The sequence below is a fragment of the Zosterops lateralis genome (assembly GCF_965231275.1).
Source record: "Zosterops lateralis genome assembly, chromosome: 1".
In the NCBI taxonomy this organism is placed as follows: domain Eukaryota; kingdom Metazoa; phylum Chordata; class Aves; order Passeriformes; family Zosteropidae; genus Zosterops; species Zosterops lateralis.
In genome coordinates, this window is record NC_139762.1 from 111,001,857 (window position 1) to 111,015,260 (window position 13,404).

General features: G+C 41.7%; 1 pseudogene across 1 annotated transcript in view; it reads left to right on the plus strand.

Moving 5' to 3' along the window:
* LOC310907648 (chloride channel protein D-like) overlaps window positions 1-9,118 on the plus strand; it is a 158,159-nt pseudogene extending 149,041 nt beyond the window's left edge. The window contains exon 15 of the transcript in view: window positions 8,696-9,118. The product of the transcript in view is annotated as a chloride channel protein D-like (transcript). The remainder of the gene's footprint in view (window positions 1-8,695) is intronic.
* The last annotated feature ends 4,286 nt before the right edge of the window (window positions 9,119-13,404 follow it).

Genomic DNA, 13,404 nt, shown 5'->3' on the forward strand with positions numbered 1-13,404 from the left:
CGTGGGAGAAAAGTTAAGTCCTGTTCTGTCTGCTACCAGCTGGGAACCTGCTGCTTCCCTCTGTCTGCCTTCTCGGAGTGTTTCACCTGCTTCCTTGCCAATCCCAGTCCCTTCAGACAGGCTGTGGAGCAGCAGATGGGAGGTGGGGCAGCGCAGCAGTAAGTGGAGCGGGAGGTTTGCTGGCAGGACTCTCTGGATTGCTCCAAGTACCGAAGCTGGCAAGGGTGAGGGTGAAGCAGGTGAAAGGGTGTAGTCACCTAAAAAAAAAGGATGGGTGGAAAAAAGGAGTGGGAAAAGGGATTAAGACAGTTAATTTATCAGAGATGGTTAGAGAGATGGTATTCACAAGTATAGTCTTTTCCCTTCGAGCTTTATTGCTTAATGATAAAGATATCTACCCTTGACTTCCTTAGAGCTGTCTGAGAACCCGAATGAAAGACTGCCAGAGATTTCTCTTCAGTCAATGACTGGCTCCTCTTTCACAAACATCCTCTGCTATGTATTTTGTTTTGTGTTCAAATGGCACTGTGTCTAGGCATAGTAAAAAGACATGGCATTCTTCTATCCCTATCACTGTTTGTTTGTTTTTTTTTCAAATGTACATATAAAGGTTTCGCCTAGTGTAGTACACAATCGGCATACCTATTTCGTGACTAAGGAAGCAGAAGAGTATTTCCAAATCTGACCTCAGTATCTGGAGAGACAGATTTCCAGACAAATTCAGGACAAATTCAGCACCCATCTACAATGATGCCAATGGATGTTTTCCAATGAATATGGGAATTTGAGACTAGGGAGATCTCTAGGGCATGAGTCCTCTGCTGTCAGAGAGAATCATGGCATTTTCATGAACCACCATAGCTTCATCTAAAATTTATGTTAAAATTTTTGCTTTCCTACTAGAAGATTGTACCAGACCTTTCCTCCTTTACTATTTAGAAGCCTTCCTGTAATTATCACATAGTATTTATCTCAGGGGGATCATGCCTTTTCTTCTAGGTTAACATCTTCAGAGAGGATGTGCACCTGTGCTTCCACTGATGAGCTTTCCAGTAGGCTTGCTCCCAAAGGTGAGAAAATCAAAAGCAAATCCCCCATGTTCATTATCAGTAGTTTGAACTAAAAACTGTTCAAGTCAGAAATGAACTTACATTAGAAATTGTATCATATCACTGATGTGTCCTTTGCCTGGATACAAATTCAGATCCCGTAATATTATTATAGTCTTGAAATTGAGATGTATCATGCATATGTAATTTTGACCAGTAAGAACCTATGCTGTTGACATTATCATTCAGTAAAAATGTGCTGACTTGAGGGACATGAATGCATTGTGTAATGCCTGAGAATTATCTCTTACTAATTAATCCCTCTGTGTTTGTAATCTCATGGGAAATATTTTTTCCTGTATGGCTGGAAGGAATATATGGATGAATCCCTAAGGCGGCCTTAGTATTTTTATTGTTGGGTTTTTTCAGTGGAAGGCCTTAAAACAAATCTACCATGTACATTTGTTTTTTCTTTTTTTTGGGGGGTGCGGTCTGTAATCTCAAATCATTGTAACATAAAACCTGGGTAAATTTTAAACAGAAGTTCCCTTCTAGCTAAAAATTGGCCTAATTAACTTCCATAGTTAGAAGCCTAGTTTGCTTCCTTTGGCTTTCTTCTTTCATGGATGCACTGAGTGCTGACTTTGCAGTATCAACAGATTTATGTACTGCCTCAGGTTTAGACTTTTTCTAACTTCTTTTTATTTTTTCTTACGCTTGTTGTTTACTATTAAAAGCTGTATAAACAAGCCAATGTTGGTTCTGGTAATGAAAATAACTTGATGCAGATATGTAATTTCTATGTGTTAGTGTTTGCAGAGTCAAGCCTCTGCAACCATTAAACTCATCAGAACAGAGAGTAGCCATTAATTTCTCACAATTAAAAGGCTTGATTCTCATTTTCCTTGAAGGACATCTACATATTCTTCAACAAGGTATAAAGAAAAATAAAATCTTTAGTGCATTGCGCTACCGCTTTATTACTACTACTGTGATAAAGATTAAATGTAAAATTATTCTTGTCTGTAAGCTTCAATTGAAAGCAACTTGATCAACACTCCTTTTCTACAAGAACTTTTCTTAACAGTCACCTTATAATTATTTTTTTTAGATCCAGCTATGTCTTTGATAAATACGGTGCGAGAGACAGAACTGTCTCTAAAAGCCATTTAACAATATTTTTTGTTCAGATTTTTTTCCCTGAAACATTTTCTCAAAGGTAGGATTTAGCATAGCAAGTTCCTTCTTATCTGACAAGAGCTGAGCATTCTCAGTCCTCTCCTGGAGACAGACAGCTCTTCAAGGACCTGGTCCACAAGCAGAATGGTTGTCTCAGGAATTGGTATGTAATCACCAAAATCAACATCACTTAGTGCTATTTTCTTGTCAGATTACCCAGTGGAAGGTAGCCATAGTTTTCCCACAAGAAAATTACTAGTTTTCTCCTCAGTCTTTATTAGATTGCATTGTAGATGCAGAAGAACATAGTGTCAAACAGCTGCCTTTTTTTAATTAGCAAAACTGACAGTGGTTGGGTGAGATGGAGCGGATTAATAAAAAGGAATTAATAAAAGGAATTCCGAAAACGATAATTAAGTTGAGTAATATGCAAAACAAAAAATATTTAAACATGGTTTCAGTGGTTATAGATCTGTTTTTCTCAAAGAATATCAAGGCAATTAATTGGAGTGTCTCAACATCTCTTTGAGACATGAATTCACTTTTGCTATCATAAATCCTGAAAGGAAAGCCAATCTCTTTATTTTCAAGCCTCTGATTTTGATTCATACCATTTCAGTTCACTACTTTCAGACACACAAGGCTTGATTACCGGTATTACTAAATGAATCCTGCCTTTGCAACAGTTTTTTCTATTATTTTCTCCAAAACATAAATCATCAAAATTGGCATGCGAATTCCCACTTCTACTCTTTATATCTCTCCCACAATATCAACACAGGTATTTTGACATATTAAGATTAGTATACTATGTTTCAGTCTTCCTAATTTTTTTTTTTTTTTTTTTTTTTTTTTTGTTGGATATTTCTTGCACTGATTTTGGGAAACTTGGCTATGGACCCTTTTTTGCTGTCCAAAACAATTGTTTGCAAAAAACCTTTCTTCTAGTGTAATGTGCATAGTATTTTGAAGGAACATTAGCAGTTTGTCTCTGAACAATGGGAAGACTGTGTCTTAGAAAGCTCTGGAAAGGATTTAGAGGTCAAAGAAGACAAGTCACTCAACATGAGTTCCCAGTGAGATGTTCTGGGAAAAGACCAATGTGGTCCTTTGATATATAAGAAGGGGAGTTGTGAGTCGCATAAGGAGGTGTTTTTACCTCTATCTGACACTGGGGAGATTAACACTGAAAACACTGCATACTGTTCCTGTCTCTTAGCAATGTTGTTGTAACTACAGTGGTCTAAGGATATGAGAAAGATTTGTAGCAAGGGATGCATTTTTGTTTATTAGACCAACTCAGATGTTTGGAAAAACATAGAAAAACAGAAGGGCATATGGGCCCGTCCTCATATCATGATGTCTGTATTGGGAAAAAATTTGCAACAGTACTGAAAAGGGAAATAAAAGTTGTTCCTGTGAAAAAAACCTCAATATTTTAAGAAAGAGAAGTAACTCAAGATGTTCATCATATTAAAAAGAATACTGAGTGCATTAATGTTTTCATTTGAGAGCAGATTCTGGTGCTAAGGAGCACTATGATTTGGAGATGAAAGTCATGTTGAGGATGAAAAGAAAAACATGAGGAAGACAGCAGCAAATGATTTAAAAGAAATAAGGCACAATTATTTAGAAAAAAATGCAAGTAACAATGCCATGTGTATTTGTGCATGCATGTATTTCTACAGGTGCCTCTGGCAACTTTTGAATGTGTTTCTGTGCAGTCACTCTTGGTGGTCTGAAAAGCAATTATGTTTCTACAACTTTCATGAAAGTATTTGGTCAAGAATAGGTGAAATCTCCTTCGAGCAATCCTGACAGAGAGATCTATAGTGATCTGAAGTACTGACAGGGCTATAATGTGAGGAGTCACATTAGTATCACACAGAGGATTCACAAGGACTTGGGGAAAAGACCTTAAAAATGTTCTGTATATGGGAAGAAACTTTAATCAGAGCTCACAGCTTGTTAGGCATCGTAGTCAATCAACCATGAAACACGAATCCATAGGGGACTAAGCTTTATTAGTCCCAAGCCTGTATTAGTTGTGTAATACTTAGGGTGATTAGCTGTAGGGATAAACTTCCAAGGGAGAAGTGGGTTAGCCATCTTTTGAAGTCTTTGGATGTCTTTTTTGGAAGACAGTGAAACACAAGTAATTGGGTTAACAACAGGAGTAAGTGAATGCAATTGTATGGCCTTTATAACAGAGAAGGAGAGCCTGATGACCTAATGATTTTTTCTGGCCATAAAAATCTATGAATCTATGAATTATAAATGGAAAGCATCTCAGACGAGTCTTGTGAGGAATTGGCACAATGTCATCCAGCTAATTAACTCTATGGTTACTGCCAAATGTATGTCCAGGTGAAAGCACCCCAGCCTGGCTACTGGGTTAACGCGCTGTGCTCTAACATCTCTCATTGTTGTCAGTGGAATGTTAATAGATGACGGCAGCACAACAGGGGTGAGGACGGACAACTGGGAAAAGTTTAAGATAATGTCATCAGAACTGAGTGCTGTCACAGTATAATGATCTCCTGCTGGTACCTAAATGCAGAGGAACTCACGGAAAATTAAACATCAAGGCATGTTCATTTGCAAAGCTGGAGATACGGATCCTATGGCAATCTCCTGTTACAATGGACTTATTTCTGCCTTACTAAATGAATGTGGAATCAGTGGACCAATATTTGTAGGGTTTTTCCCTACATGGCCAGAAGCCAGGTGTACTTTATTGTATATTTCATTTAGATTACAGAGCATTTATCTACTAAATTAAAGACTAAAAAATATACATTCAGAATGAATTCAGATTCTGCTGTTAATTCTGCTGTGATTATTATCTGCCTTAACTCCTGAGTCAGGGGCATTCTTGATGTCAGAACAGTCAGTGCAGAACAGGCACTTTAATTTAGAAGTATCTCACAGTCTGGACATTGCAAGAGCACTCCCCCAGCCAGTTACTATTACTTACTTGATAGATAATAGCTTCTTAAGATGCAGTATCTTGATCAGTTTGGGTTGTGTCTCCTCATGTAAGACCTATTGCAGTGCAGGCACAGGTAATATGCCAGAAGTTTGATGAAAATAAATCTGGAATTCCTTTGTAGATATAAAGGAAGTGGATTTCCCTCTCCGTACACACAAGATGTAGTACTTTATTATGAGAATTTGTTAGGACATGCTAATAGAATACAGACAGAAAGATGAGATTTGTATATATTCATATGACTCCGGGAACTAGTACTTCGAGAAAAATACTGATTATTGTAAGAGCTGAGCACAGAGTAACTATGAGAGATGGCAAGGATGATCCACAATTAATGTATGACAGGTCCAGTAACTAGCAACAGCTATTTGTTATTCTTTTGTTAGCTGCAAAACCATGTTACATTTGGCTTTGGTTTCCATAAATATCTAAGTGAGTATCTGGATCTAGAATTTCTGGCTTGGATTTAATTATAATTTGAATGTTATCTGACTAGCCGAATCCTTTTTAATCTGTATAATTTAACATAGGGCAGCCACCTAGGACAAATACTGATGTGTGACTGCTGGCATTTCAGTAAAGTATTTTTAATCCCCAAATATTTTTTAAGACTTGCCTATACTCATCTTTTAATAGGTTCACTTGAAACGAGCAATCTCAACAAAATTATTTACGAGATTTTCCGAGGAAGCCATGCTTCCCTTCTAATAGGTATTAAACTTCCTTTTAGTCAACAATGAATGATTTTACAAACTTGTCACATGCACGGCCACCTTTGAGAATTAATGCAGGATTAATTTCTCTGTGTATAATTCTTCAGTCTTTCTGTAAATTTTAGCAGACTGACTGCATTGATGAGAATGCTTCATTGGTGAGAATATTGCTTTTTGGTTTTCATATTTTCAAGGTATTTTGGGTAAGTTTTTTTCCTCACTGTGTTTTCCAGCACTAGGTACTACTGAAAGTGGAAAAGTTTGATGGAACAGTAGTCTTTCAGCATGACACATCATATGTAATCTTTCACTAGTGTCCTTTGTCCTGCAACAGCTGACAGAGTACCTGCACAGCAAATGATGTTTTCCAGACACCAGTGAAAGCCTGATGTTATTTCTTAAGAATGCAGCAGCTATACTACAAACTGGAATGACACCACTCTAAAGCTAATTCCTCCACTGGTTTCTCACCTGCTTTGCGGCAGAAACAATTGCTCTTGCTGGCTTCAACAAAGATCCTTTAAAATCAGCTCCTAATAGCTGTAGCTCCTCCATGTGCAAGAATGCTGAGAATAAAAAATGCAGTCCTCAAAATGCAGAGGTATTGTTTAGGAAAATGCCAGGCTGGTAGTGCTAGTTACTTGTGTAGAAAGATCAGAGTGCTGGAGGAGAGCCTGATTCTGCCAAGGTGTGCTCATTCATAAACATGAGAGCCACCTTCCTCATTGTGCATGTTGTATTTCATACTGGAGGTAGTGGGAATCATTCTGGTATCTTATCCTGTCAGATCGAGCACATGATTGAACAGGAACAGGACTGGCTTGGTATCAGAGGCTGAGGGTTCCTGGAAAACACTTAAATATTGCAAGAAATGCTTTCAGTAATAATTTCTGAAATTTGAGAGGTGAATTTATCAGATTTTGTGCCCTTCCTCCTTTTCTCATAACCTTGTAATAGATATTACTGTCAAAGTATATCAAGATACAGACATCACAATGAAATCGTCATTATGTCTGTACTAGCCCTCCTGAGCTGGTATTGCAGGAGTGATAGAGCTTAAAATGGTACCATCAGAGCTTCAGTACTGTGGACAAATATTGTATTGGACTCTTGAGTATGTATTACTTCAAGTATAGGGACATTAATCCTTTTTTGCTTAGCAGAACACCTCTTTAAATAATTGTATTTGGCCATCTAAAACCTACCCTCTCACTTCATTTGAAAACAGAATTTCATTTAGTTTCCCCCCCTGATATGCAACACATTTATTTTATCCAATACAAAAAGAAAGAACATTTTGGTGATGATGGAATAATAAATCCTAAGGCAGAGATATCCTTTAGGTTGCAGCTGCAGGAAAGCAGTTTGGGTATTTTTTACTGAAGGGGTAATCAAGCACTGCAAGCCTGCTTCCCAGGCTGCCCAGGGAAGTTATGGGATCACCATCCCTGGAAGTGTTCAAAAACATGTGGATGTGGCACTTGGGGACACAGTGGTGCTGAGTTAATGGTTGGACTCTTGGAGGTCTTTTCCACCCTTAATGATTCTATGATTATATTCTGAAATTCATTCTTATAAAAGCTCCCCTCCCCTATTTTGATTCTGTACTTTGATTTCAGAAGGATGTGAGAACATACCTAAAGCTAAAATGTGTTAATTGCTCTCCTGAGTATTGATATGTTCCTAATGCAGGACCTAAAGTTATAAGTTGCACTGGTATTCTTAGAGATGAAAGAACTGTTCATGTTTTATTGTGTCTTCTCCTTTAGGATAACAGCCATGCTACTGAATAGTAAATAATAACAATACAGAAATCTATTAATTTATGGGGGCATGTTATGACATATGAGCTCCAACAAAACAAAAAGATTGATGAAAATTTGGAAATGATGTGGAAAACATGTCAGAGATAGGTTTCTATCATATATAAATGGTCTACCATGTTGAGAAAATTACATATATTTAGCAAGTGCTATTACCTATCTTTTCAAAATGCCTATTTAAATCAACCTCTAAAAAAAAAAGGTAAAAAATACCAAAATCCTTCAAGCAAAAGCTTTGAAATCAGACAAATCACTCTCACCGCCCCCATCACCAAAGCAGCGCTCTGGCTGTGCTTTAAGCAGACAAAGTGCAGGAAGTTTAGAGCGGGAGCTGTGAGCGAAGGCGCCGTGACATGAGGAGGTGTTGCAGCTGATGTGTATCAGACACCGCAGCAAAGCCAGCGCCCTCATGTCCTGTGCCAGCGGCCCAGCTGGGTGGGGGGCAAGCAGCAAACGGAGATTTGGCCCAGGGCCCAGGCACCTTGGCTTTCTGCAGCTCTTAAGGCCACGGCTTTACCAAGAGAACTTCTCACCAGTCTGACCCCAGGTTTTCCATGGAAAGTCTAAGGTGTACAGTTCCTTAGGGCCATTTATTCATGGCGCAGCAACTGAGAAACAGCTCCAGCTGGTGCCTCCGAGGAGGGTCTCTCCACCAGAGAGCCTTGTGAGGGGTCAGACTGGGAAGTTTCCTTAAAAATAAAATGAAAAAAAAAAAAAAAAAAAAAAAAAGCAATTGGTGTACCCCGTTTGAAGCGGTGAAGAAAGGCCCAGGGCCTGGTTCTTCCCTTGCACACACGGGACTGCTGGAGCCGGCGGTGCTGACTTGGAGGCCATGTGAGACCAAACGCGGCCTTCAGTGCGACTGGGCAGGATGGGATTAAATTAAACTCGGGTGAAGCCGAAGGGATTGGAGGGGGTTTAGGCTGGGGATCCCCGCAGGTGTGCGGGGGCCCGGAGGGCCAGTGCGGGGTGCGGGCGGGATGGGGCGTGCTGGTCAGAGCCCTGGCCGGAGCCCTGGCCGGAGCATGGCCGGAGCCCTGGCCGGAGCCCTGGCCGGAGCATGGCCGGAGCCCTGGCCGGAGCATGGCCAGAGCCCTGGCCGGAGCCCTGGCTGGAGCATGGCTGGAGCCCTGGCCGGAGCAGTGGCCGGAGCCCTGGCCGGAGCCCTGGCCGGAGCATGGACAGAGCCCTGGCCGGAGCATGGCTGGAGCCCTGGCCGGAGCAGTGGCCGGAGCAGTGGCCGGAGCAGTGGCCGGAGCAGTGGCCGGAGCGCTGGCCGGAGCTGTGGCCGGAGCAGTGGCTGAGCAGTGGCCGGAGCCCTGGCCGGAGCCCTGGCCGGAGCATGGCCGGAGCAGTGGCTGAGCAGTGGCCGGAGCCCTGGCCGGAGCCCTGGCTGGAGCATGGCCGGAGCAGTGGCTGAGCAGTGGCCGGAGCAGTGGCTGAGCAGTGGCCGGAGCCCTGGCCAGAGCCCTGGCCGGAGCATGGCCGGGCAGCGCCGGCGCGGCGCAGTTGTGCCGGATCATTCCTGACACGGGGAGCTCGGGAGCAGCGGCGGCTCCAGCCTGTCGGCCGCTCGGCAGGTTGATGGATGTGCTGGCCTGCGAGCGCTCGCCACCCCGGCCAGTCCAGCCCATCCACAATGAGTTACAGTTTCCCGGTCCCCCTCCCGGCACCTCCTCCCCCTCTTCCTCCCCTTGCCGCCCGCCCGCGGAGGGCTGTCCTGGCACGGCAGTGCCCGCTGGGGCTGCACGGCCCGGCCCGGCCCGGCCCACCGCTTGGGCCAGGGCAGCGCCGCGGGCCTCAGCTTTCCCGGAGGGAGGCGTTTTCCTCTCCGGCTGGAGGGGACAGAGGTCTGACTAGAGGGCGGATGGTACACCGGGAGCTGGCCGGGGAGCCGGCCCGTTCCCATCCCGGCCTGGCCTCGGCTCCTCCCGGGAAGGCCCGCAGGGGAGCCCTGGGCCCGCGGGGCGTCCGGGGAAGTGCCGGCACCACCGTCTCCCAGGGAAAACGTGCTCCAGCCCCGCCGTGTTCCCACCAGCTTCTCTTTTCCTCTCCACGCATCTGTTTTCGTTTTCTTCACATTTATACTTTAAAGATGATGTTCGCCCTTCCACATCCCTTCCTTCTCCACCACCACCACCCCTCCCTCCCCCCAGGAAGATGAATTTCATCTGGGCCTTGAAACGGGGCAAGGAACAATAAATATTTATGGGCACCAGGGGAAGGTTGAACTGTAAACCACCACTTATCCCTACGTCTCTTATGAAAGGAATTAGCATTGCAAAATTTACATTAGGGAAAAAAAAAAAAAAAGAGAAGCATTTCTATGATGTGAAAATGCTATGCCTCGTACCTATTTAAACTGGAGCAAAATACGTGTTCACAGGGCCAAATCTGGGGCACGGCCTTTAAACTGTAATGGCCAAATTAAAACAAATGTCCAAAATTAAACACTCCAGCCCTGGCTGAATGTGAAAGTTCAAGTGATGAGGAAATATGTGTGTAGCAGATCACTTTTCTACACTTCTATTTAAACGAAGTCTTAGGGAGTTTTTTTTTTGAAACAGTTTTAAGCGTATTCAGAGATACTGTACAGATAAAGATACATAAGAACATAAAAATACCAATGCATGCAGCCAAGCACAAACAGCTTATATACCTCTAAATCCAGAAGGGACCATAATAACAGAGTGTTCAGTGTGGCTTGTTAGAAGCCCAGGCAAAGATAAAACTTCAATAAAAAATATGTTCTTTTATGTTCAATGTTAGAGGAGAGGCAATGTAAAATAAGGATTTATGATTGTGGGGGCAGGCAGAGGAATACAGGCTCTTTAATAACCTGGTGCTACAGGAGAAGGAGCAAGCTCCAGCAAGGTTTGAAGAGCTCTCTCTGGCAGTGGAAAGGGCCTAAAGGAAACCTGGATCTTTTGGAGCAGGGCTGAAGGCTTGGAGGTGGGCAAGGAGTACAGGGATATTTGGCAGATTGCCTTCTTTCTGGGAAATCTTGGTAGAGCACCTAGGCTTAAAGACCTATTTTTTCATCATTCCTCACTACTATCAAAGTAAGTTTTGGAGTGTGCTTCTGGTGACTTTTCTTTGAGCAAGCATGATGCCCAAAGTACCTTCACAGCAAAAATCAGGTTACTGTTGCCTTCAGTACAAGTAAGATCATGTTTTAAAATGGCCTGGTCAAGTATTACTGTAGGCCTTCAATGGCTAGTTGAAATGGTCGTGAATACTTTAGCTGGTGCAAGGAGAATAATCAAGGCTTTGTGTTTTCTGTTGGTATCCCCAATGGAGTAACACATAGCTGCTGGTGATGGAGCATTTGCTATTATAATGGCCTTGAGCTACTGAGGCTGAAATGTAACTGAGGCTGAAACTGGAGTTTCCTCTGACTGAGAATGAAAAGTCTCTGTTGCTGCCTCAGAAGAGGAAGAATTGGAAGAAACCTCAGTTTCTCAGTAACTTTTGCCCTTTGTTTATTTATCATACTTATCCATAATAAGTTCTCCCCAAATCATCTTATTAAAATTCCAGTTTTTATAAATGTTTTCAGGCTTCTGTGAAAGGCCAACTGAACAGAAACAGGCACCAAATAAGTCAAATTTCATTGTCTCAATATGAGTTTGATAACAGTATTTTCAGAGGAGAATGAGTCACGAGGAGTTGCTGGCAAGGGTAAGGGGGTTGTATAACATCATCCTAAAAAACATAGTGTGACAAGGTTTCTTTGTTCCTTCACTTCTCTCCCAGAGACAATCAGACTTGTCATTTGTTCAATGGGATTATTAAGTTAGTTATCCTCCTGAGTAAGAAAACTACTGGTAAAATATGCTCTTACACTAAGTCTCTATAAATCATTTAGAGGATGGAAGAAGAGAGGAGATTTTTTTTTTTCTGTCTTGACTCCAGCAATTTTTATCCAAGTAATTTTTTGTGTTCAATAGGCTCCAACAGGCCTTGTGAAGCAGAGCTTCTGGAAATTCAGTCCACGACAAGGAGCTGAGGCTGATATGGATGTTAATAAAAACCATAAATGACAAGAAAACCTTGGAATAACTGTCCTACAGACCAGATTTTTTGAGTACTGTGAAGGCTGTAACCAAACTTTCATAAATGAAGGTTTGTTCTCAGAATTCTTAGAAAGCTCCTGATTGCTGCTACTTTTAATTGCAGCTACCCTAAATTGAGGGCTGATAGGTGTTGGACAACTCTCTCACATGTGTTTATTTTTTTTCCTCATTAATGTTGATATATTAATATACTGTGGATGCTCCCACAGTACATTGAAACTCTTCCCAAGAGTCTTTTCTTTAGGATAAGAGAAAGACTGTATCAGGAATTGCCAGTATTTTCTGACTGCATGGGATCACTTCTATGGATAGTGTCGGGGTTGTCATTCCTAACCTTAGGCTTTCCCAGACTTTGGGGGCTAGCTGTGCCTAAAAACTCAGCTCTATCTCCAGACACTCTAGTGCTACCTTTAAAGGTATGGAAGAAGAATAATAAAAATCAAGGAATGGATCTTCTCTGTGTTCAAAGAACTTTGGATCAAGACCTTAAAGAGTTAAGTTGAAGTAGCCTTGAGTATCTTGGTAGCCTTGGGTTTGGGGGTGTTTGAGATTTTTGTTCTGGGGCATATTTGTGTTGTCATGTGTTATATGCTTAAAAAAATCTAACAAAATGGCAATTTTTCATTTATTTATGATACATAAGATATAGTAGTTTTAAATTATGTGTTTTGTGTAAAACCAAGCAATTTCTGCTGAAAACTGTAGTTTGGAAAAATAAAAGCATAAAGGAATAGGAGTTTATGATATAATTTGCTATTTTAGGAAAAAAGACAGTCAAAGATTGAAAAACTAAATATATTAAAATTTTTAGTTAAAATTGGTGAAAATTTATTTGGTTTACTTATTCAAAGTGTAACATGAAATAGCAGCTTATGGGTATAAGAGTAATGGAGCCTCTTTGCAATTAAATTCCTCTGCTCATGTTTTGTGATACATGGGACTGTGGAAGAAGAAGGTTCCAGGCCGTTTGATATTGAGAAGAGAGAGAATGCTGTGAAGTGCCTTGTGCAAGAGGCTCTGGCTGCCTAGTGCCTTTCTGATGTCCTGGAAGGGCTGGGGAAGCTCCTGCAGCTCCCACGTGCTGCAGTCAGCAGCAGTTCCTCTGGAGGTGGCACATCCTCGCCTGAGTCAGTGCTCATGTCTCAATAGGACTAGGAAACACTGCTGATGCAAGTAGTATTTTTCAGAAAAGGTATTAAATACTGTCTTCACAATTACTGGTCTTAAGTGTTCTTAATCATTTCTCTGGCAGTAGCAACTTTGGTTGCCCTAATCCTGGTTCCACCTGGGATCCTTCTTGTTTACCTAATCCCCTCTGAACTTGCAGGTTGGATGTGGCATTTCCTTTGCTTTTCTGTTCTAATCTGTTCGGTCATGTTGCTACGCACCATGACACATACATAGCTATCCACTGCAAAGAGGTTGTGTTTCATGAGTTGAGTCTTAATTAGAGTTTACCAAAATGTCTTGGAAAACAAAGTTCTAAGTTATCACTTTAATAATATTTACTCTTTAATTACGCTTCAATACTGTCTGCCATGTTTTCGTTGCTCCCCTTCTTGGGAATAAAAT